Source organism: Mesoplodon bidens (genome assembly GCF_964165515.1).
Source record: "Mesoplodon bidens genome assembly, chromosome: 12".
Classification (NCBI taxonomy): domain Eukaryota; kingdom Metazoa; phylum Chordata; class Mammalia; order Artiodactyla; family Ziphiidae; genus Mesoplodon; species Mesoplodon bidens.
The window spans coordinates 19,325,141-19,333,574 of NC_138168.1; the positions used below are offsets into that span (position 1 = coordinate 19,325,141).

At 35.9% G+C, this 8,434-nt stretch overlaps 1 pseudogene across 1 annotated transcript; it reads right to left on the minus strand.

Annotated features, from left to right (window-relative positions):
- Positions 1-3,726: 3,726 nt before the first annotated feature.
- Positions 3,727-6,435, minus strand: LOC308625871 (NADH dehydrogenase [ubiquinone] 1 beta subcomplex subunit 6-like; annotated as a pseudogene). Its single transcript has 2 exons — positions 6,321-6,435; positions 3,727-4,135 (listed from the first exon to the last, which is right to left on the minus strand). The product of its transcript is annotated as an NADH dehydrogenase [ubiquinone] 1 beta subcomplex subunit 6-like (transcript).
- Between the last annotated feature and the right edge of the window lie 1,999 nt (positions 6,436-8,434).

Genomic DNA, 8,434 nt, shown 5'->3' on the forward strand with positions numbered 1-8,434 from the left:
ACAAAAAGACAACCCTCAGTTTGGGAGAAAATATTTTCAAATGAAGCAACAGGTAAAGGATTAATCTCCAAAATATACAAACAGCTCATGCAGCTCAATATCAAAAAAAAAAAAAAAAAATCAGACAACACAAACAAGTATATCTTTATCTTCTTAAGGAAAAATGAAAAGAAAAGCATTCATAAATGAATTATGTTCTATAATTTTAAGAGTTTCATATATCATATCAAAAATAACAGAATTCAGATTGTAAAATGTAATATTAACGTTTTCACTAAGAATTTCACTCTTTCATGTTATGAATATCTCTTCAGTGTACATGATATACATGATAACCTGAATTTTCATTAATATTTGAAAAATTAAGATAGTTCCTGAAAATTATTCATGAACATTTTCATTGAAAAATATCCTGTTCATGAAATTGCATGTGGATTTTATATCATTGTATGATATTTTCCCCTCTGCGCTTTTTGTAGATGCAAATAATTTGAATGTATTTGTCTTTCCAAAGTTTATTTCAAGCAGGCTTCAAATAATCACTACCAGTATGCAAACATTTACTGCTAGACTAACTTTCCTACCCGGTAAATTTGAATATCAATTATAGAATTTAGGAGAACCATATAATAAAGTGAAGAAGAAAAAAACATTATTCTCAGTGTTCATTGAAAACAGTAATGCCCTTATCAAAATGTGTGTGGTAGAAGGGAATTAGACACACCAGTCTTCATAAATTGACTTAGCTTTTGCCTATGTCATTGCAAAACTAGAACTAACAAAAAGTTTGCAATTATGTTTTTCTTTTCTTTTTTATTATGTGCAATTATTAAAAATATCACATATGTGTGTAATTGTTACCATTCTAGAGCAGAACAATAGCCATCTGTTCATGATTATTTTTTGTGATATAAAGTTGCTCCTGAGAAGGTCTCAGCCTTCCTTGATATATATAGTTGCATACTACACTGTCACCAGAGAGAAATTATTTCACACAATATTATATTCATTAGTGTGCACACTGTAGAATGGGAATTGATTATTATCTTAATGTAGCCATGACGACAGTCTATATTTTCTAATCTCGTCAAATTCATTGGATACAATCCAGGTTTGTTTCCATAGCAACCATGAGTGAAAGGAAGAACTACAGTACAGGTATATCCTGCACTTCAAAGAAGATGAAATTTCAAAAATAGCGGGGTAGGTGAATTCTGGGAGGAGGGGATTCTGATTCAATAGCCACCAAGAAATGTCTATGAATCTTTGACCAAGGACTACACGTTACGTAATTTACTACACTGTCAGGCAGACAAATCATGAAGAAGCAATAACTTCCAGGATAAAATTTGACTGTTCCAGGAAACATAGTGCATTCAAATTTCCTACAAGGCTGAAAAACGTTTTTAAATCTAAAATTTGAGGATGATAGAATAATCATGTCCATTAAAAAGAAAAAAAAAACAGGCTAGGGTCTTGCCACTGCTCTGTAATTGTGAAACTGTAATTTTTATAATTTACAATTTCTGTAACTTAAAAAGAAAACTCATTTAAAACCAACATTCTTATTATTTTCAAGTTGCCAGAACAAAAATTTGCAACCTCTTTCCACAGGAGGGAGTAAAGATGAGTTATGTAAGAGAGACAGAAGAAATGATATCTTATTGATCCATTCTGAGAAGGTAGCAAAGACCTGTCTAGAGAATAACCTAGAAAAAAGTTGTAAACTCTGGAAATAAAGCAGGATAATAGCAACTGCTGAATATCAGTGCTTAATCTAAAGATACTAGTAAGGAAATGGACTATTTTTCCCTGAAAACCCAGTTAAGTCCCTCTAGTACTGATGAGAAGAGAGGCTTGGAGTAGAGCCAGGGTAGCAATTGGAAAGAGACACTTTGCATCACTGATTGCCTAAGCCTGAATGTGATGTAATGTAATCCACAGAAACAAAAGGTCTTTGGGGTCCTCAATAACTTTTAACAGCATAAGAAATTTCTGAGATCAACAGGATTGAAAGCCACTGATCTGCGGTATTAAATCTTCTAAAAATACAGCAACAACTTGAGCCCAAGCCTACAGAAAATGAATAAAGAGAGAAGACATTGTGCCAGTCACATCATTTTAGGTTTTGCATAAAAATTAGAGCTTATTCTTCTATACAGAACTAATTTAGGGATGAGGAAACTGAGACCTAAAGCGTAAACAACTACCTAGAATTTTACATTGGAAAAAGCACCTATTGTTCTTGACCCTAAAACAATGCTCTTTCAGTTATTCTACATTGTTTTATTTAAAATGTATATTTTATTTAGCTTTAAATCAGCAATATTACATTGTTTTAATCAATATGAGTGACTAAAGGCAATAATTTTCTTGTTTATTTTGTAACATTTCACAGTTTTTTCAGATATATGCTTCTTTCTTTCATTTACAAAAATATTTTTAAAAGCAAGATAGAACACATATTTTTTGTTATACACCCAGTTTCATTAAGTTGCCACTAGTTGCACCTCTGCTAACATTATCACATATGGATGGACATTCAGAATGTTAGACACTCAAACTACTAGAGTAGTAGTAAGCATAATCCAACCAGTAGTAAGCATAATCTAAACAGTAGCAAGCATAATCTAACCATAATCTAATCTTCAGTAAGGCTAGAAAAACACCAATCCTATTCAGGAATTGTTTCAAGTGTGAAAAGCCCTTGACATTCTTTTACCACTTTATGTAAAGATGAGTCCTTTCTTTCTGGCCTCTTTATTGTGGTAGCAGCTCTTCATTATTTTTTTTAAAGCAAAACAAAACAAAGCACACTCGTTATAGAAACCTGACCCCAATAAAATTCTGTACATAATTGACCAGTATTTTTTTTTTCTAAATTTGGAGATAAAGGAAAGAATGGGGATCCCTTTCCTGCCTGAGTTTCTATGTATTTGTTGTCCTCACTTGAGTCTCCATGTTTTAGAATCATTTAGTCCAACCCTTACTCAGTTGAGTTTCATCTCTAAGAAACAAGATGTTTTCAATTTGAAAATAAACAAACAAAAAAAATATGATATAGACAGTCTCTTATTATGGTCTTCATAGGGAAATCAAATTTCACTCCCCTCTCCAACTTCACCAGAAACTTCCTTGTATGATAGACGGTCTCTTCTACTTTGTGCGTGTGTGTTTATGGATGGATAATTTGAACAATTAGATAGACAGATTTTTTATGAAGGTTATTTTGAAGTGTTGAAACTATTGCTTCTCACTGGTATACAATAGATCTATGAAGACTTCAGTTTCTCCTCTCATCAGTTTTTCCTCAAATATTTCCTTTAAATAACATAATTTTCTATTATGTTTCTCATTTAAAACATCTTGTATAGGAAGATTCACGTCCAAATATTTTTTGGTAAGAAGATAAGTGATCACTTTGTTTACCAGTATCAGTTTATAATTTTAAAAAGGTTTAATTTAATTGAATTTTCTGTAATACCACTTGAATTAGAGAACTTTAATAAAATTCTAAATGTCTTTCATGTTCAAGAGAAAGAACCTAGTCTTAACGGGATTGCCTTCACAACTAATGTACTAGCTATGAATTCAGCCTCGAACTTTCTATGTGAAGTGAGGTTGGGATCACAGGAAAAGAGGGGACACTTTTTGTTTTTGGAATCTGAGTAAACTTTATTAAAGTTACTTTTCCAAAAAGTATATCAGTAAGTTTGGTAATGTAGCAACAAACTTGGGCTCAAACACCTTTGAAATTTTAAAAGTAATCTTCAATGATGCTGATCAGGAAATTGTTTCCTTGGTGGGATTACTTCCCCAGTTTCCAGAATTGTATCTCCTAGAAATATTCTTGGCTTCCTTTCAACGATGGCATATGGTTTTGTATTCATATGATATTTGAGATAATAATGAATAATCTAGACAGGGGCCAGTACATGAGTAACAGCAAAGAGGCTGTGTCAGTATGTCTTATAGATCACATTCTTCCAGGGGTCCCCGTCCTGCAAAAACTTATTCCAGAATTACTTCATAGGCCACACACTCCACCGGGGCAGCACCGGTTCACCCAGCGGTCGCCTTCGCAGCTCTCACAGCTGCTGAGGCCACAGTTTCTCGTGGGGCGTACACCCCGTGGCTGCTGATACCAAGGCAGTAGGATATGACACGCCCCCGAGCTAGTGTCTTGTCACGCTAGCTCCCGCTCTGCAAAGCGACCTTGTAGGAAACCAGGGAGCAGCGTGCTGTTATAGAGGGGGTGCTTCTATCGAAGCTGAATGTAATTTCTTTGTTATGTCCAGGTTTCACAGGTTTATATAAAAGGAGATATTTAAACACATGACAATAAAATTATAAAGTATAGTAGAATCTGTGAAATAATGAACAAAGTTAAGTATTATATCCCTAACTTTATTTGCAGAAATTAAATGAATAGCTTCTTATTCATTGTGTCCAAATATTTTTGTATCTTTAGTATGCTTATTCCAATGGAGTCAGAAGGCAAACTGGGGTGAGGCAGGGTACCATCTTGCTTCAATCTCCTTCTTCAGTTTCATCTCGTAGCTTAAGATACTTCTCTCCTTACAAGTTGGTAGGCAGCATAAGGAATACTCTTTCCACAGCTTTCACTTCTTTGTCCATACTGTTGCTTTTTCCTCCACTTGGGTAGGTAAAATTGATCAGAATCTGACATTCATTTGTATGAATTAGCTTTCATTATGTATGGTACAGGTCAATGCTTACACAGGTCATGCATGCACCCATCCATTCTTGTTTTTTCTCTTGGACATGACAATCTTCACATACAACAGCCCTTGTGCCCCTAGTCTCCAGGCAGGAGGACTTTCTGGGCAAGTTATACTCCCAGGCAGGCTGCATGGCAAAGATGAGATGAATTTGGGGGTGAGACACTATTTTCCAGCTTCTCTACCTTCAACTTGAAGGTAAGTAGAATGCATTGAGCCTGGTTATCATGAGTTAAAGGTGGGAGGTCAGAGATATGGCTGTGATCTCCGATAATGCTTTCTGGCTTTATCTGGAAACCTAACACTGTAATAGAGCCTATACTTGGATTTTTTTTTTTTCTATTGAGATTCCACTAGTGTTTAATAAAGACAGAAGGTAAGAGGAATATGTGATTGGACCCCTAATATCTAACCAAATTCGAGAGAAGACCAATTTTAAAAATCAGTTAAAATTTAAATTATTATTAAGTGATATAGAAGTCTAATTTGTTCAGATTAAAATGTGTCCATGGCATTTTAAACATATCATAATCAGAAGTTACTTTGGTTTTGAAAATCTGGCAGTACACAATTTTCTCTTTGCCTAGAGTAACAAGAAAATAACAATAGAACTAATATTTCCAATTTATATCTAGTGAACATTTTGATGTATAGAATAGCATTATATGTGCATTGATTCTTAGTCTATTTTGGCTTTAATGGAAAGAAAATAGGAATTTTCCTTTCCAATATGTAGTTGCTATTAAGGTTTCTTCAGTTAATTCATTTGTGTGTTAGGAAGCCTAATTATTGTGAAACTTGATACAAAGCAGTCGATATACTTGCTGTTCTGTGTGGTCTGAGCAGTATTAAATGGGTTTCTAGTAAATTACTGCTCATCAAACATAGACATCATTGTGGGCCTGGCGTTTCAGAGCTTCCATATTGCCAATCTGGAAAAACAACACTATCTTCTTCATATAACAGCTAAATAATGAACAGAAAAGAGGAAGGCAAATATGATTTTAAAAACCATAAACTCAGTCTTTCCAGTTCAAATCAATTGTGAGGTGATGTCATGTGTGTTTAGGGTTGTATTGCTAAATCACATGGCTTTAGGAAGCTAATGTTTGATCTTGTGACTATAAATATATACAAGATCCTGTCACCAGAAACATATCTTCCCTGTGATATTTCAGCCTCATAAATACTTTGGGAATGAGGAGACATAATTTTTTTAAAAGTGGCAAATCCCCACTTAGGTTGTCCTAAATGAGACCAATTCAGTAATGAAATAAAATTATTAAAGTAATCAGGATATTGCTCACTTTATTTTAAAACATCTTAAAAATAGAGGTTAGCTTCACGGTGACAGAAGACACTCCCCTCGTCTCTCCTTTTCCATCTACAGCCAGTAGAATGGAAACAACTCTGCCCAACACAACATGATGCTAAGGAGGCCACACATCTGTGCATCTGAAGGTGAGTGGACTGGAACATACAAGAGGTGGTGCCCGCTGGGCCTCGATCCTGACCCCCTGGCCACAGTCCCGGATCCCCAAACCCCAAAGACTTGCTATCAGAAGCGAAGAGGCACACGTGACTCTGGCCCCTGGGACCCAGTGCCCATGGCCATGGGGACCTGGGCAGCAGCAGCAGGACCACGACCCTGGTCCTTCTTGGCGGGGTGGCGCCTGTGACTTTGGACCCCCATTGCAGTGGTGGTGCCCGAGAAGGAGACCCTGAACACAGTGGAGGCTCACACTATTCCAGCGCACCCAGGGGTGATGCTGGAGACAGCAGTGTCACCAGGAGAAGAAAGACACCAGGAACCCTGGAGTCACAATCAGTGATGATGAGGGCACCAGAGACACCTCGGGCAGAGGAGACCGAGGGTGGACTGTGCTGCTTCTCAAATAGAACCAGAGGAAGCACAGGGAAGAGAAACTGAAAAAGTATGCTACAGTGACACCTACTGATACACAAAAGAAAAGACTCTCATTACCAACCTGCTGAACTGCTTAAATCAAAGTTTAAAAAGCATTACCTAAAAGAAAGGTGTTCACTACTTCAGATGTACAAGAAGAGAAGCAACTAAATAAGCATCACAGAAAAAGCATGATAACATTGTAACACAAGAAGAAAATGACAATTCTCCGGAAGCCAAAATTAAAGTCACAGAAGATTGTGATCTGATAGAGAATTCAAAATAGCTGTCTTGAAGAAACTCAGTGAGCTACAAGAAAGCTCAGAAACACAGTTTAATGAGCTCAGGAATAAAATTAATGAGCATAAGGAATACTCTACCAAAGAGAGTGAAATTCTTAAAAAGGACCAAACAGAATTTCTGGAGCTGAAGAATTCAAAAAGCAAGACAAAGAATGCATTAGGAAACATTGGCAATAGAGTAGACCATATGGAAGAGAGAATTAATGAGTTTGAAGATAGAAGTCTAGAAATGATACAGGGAGAAGAGGAAAGAGAACCAAGATGCTTTGTTAAAATGAAAAAAATTATTTGAGAACCACCCAACTCTATTAGGAAAGGCAACCTTAAGGTAATGGGTATACCAGAAGAAAAAAGAGAGGGAGAAGGAAGAAAAGATTTATTTAAAGAAATAATAGCTGAGAATTTCCCAAACGTAGGAAGGAACTAGATATACAAGCTAGCTCCATGAAGCTAAGGGAAAACTTAATTACCTCAACATGGAAAGAGCTTTTTCAAGACACACTATATTAAAGTTGTCAGAAGTCTATGATAAAGAATTTTAAAAGCAGCCAGGAAAAAATGGACAGTTACCTACAAAGGACCCCCATATCAGACAATCAACAACAGACTGCTCAGCAGAAACCCTACAGGCCAGGAGAGAATGGAATGACATTTACAAAATATTGAAAGACAAAAACTATCAGCCAAGAATACTCTCCAGCAAAGTTACCCTTCAGATATGAAGGAAAAATAAAGACCTTCTAGGACAAACAATAGCTGAGAGAGAGCATTACCACTAGACCTGCTTTACAGGAAATGTTGAAAGAAGCTCTTCTACCTGAAATGAAAAGGCAAAAATACACAAAACTGAGTAAGCTGATAAATAGACATTCAGAATGAGAAAACTGCAATTCTATATCAGAATAGATGGTTAAACATTTAATTATAGGATAAAGATTGAAGGGGAAAAAACAGTAAAATTAATTATAGGTACTTCAATTTGGTAATGAACTTACAACATTAAAAAAAGGTAATTTGAGACAAAAAAAAAAAAAAAAAACATAAAAAAGGGAAGAGGAAAAGTAGGGAGCCCCTACAGGCAAATGAAGATAAGATGCTATCAGCAGAAAATGGATTATTTTATCTATGTAATTTTTTTATACAAACCTCATGGTAACCATAAAACATATATCTAGAGTAGAGATGCAAAACATAAAAAAGCAAGCGAATAAACATCATAATAAACACCAACTCACGTGGCAGACAGAAACACAAGGAATAAGAAACATTGGAGATATAGAGCAACGAGAAAACAGAAGATTGAATGCCAGTACTAAGTTCTCATCTATCAGTAATCATCTTAAATATAAATGGAGTGAATTCACCAATCAAAAGATACACAGTTGGGCTTCCCTGGTGGCACAGTGGTTGAGAGTCCGCCTGCCGATGCAGGGGACACGGGTTCGTGCCCTGGTCCGGGAAGATCCCACATGCCGCGGAGCGGC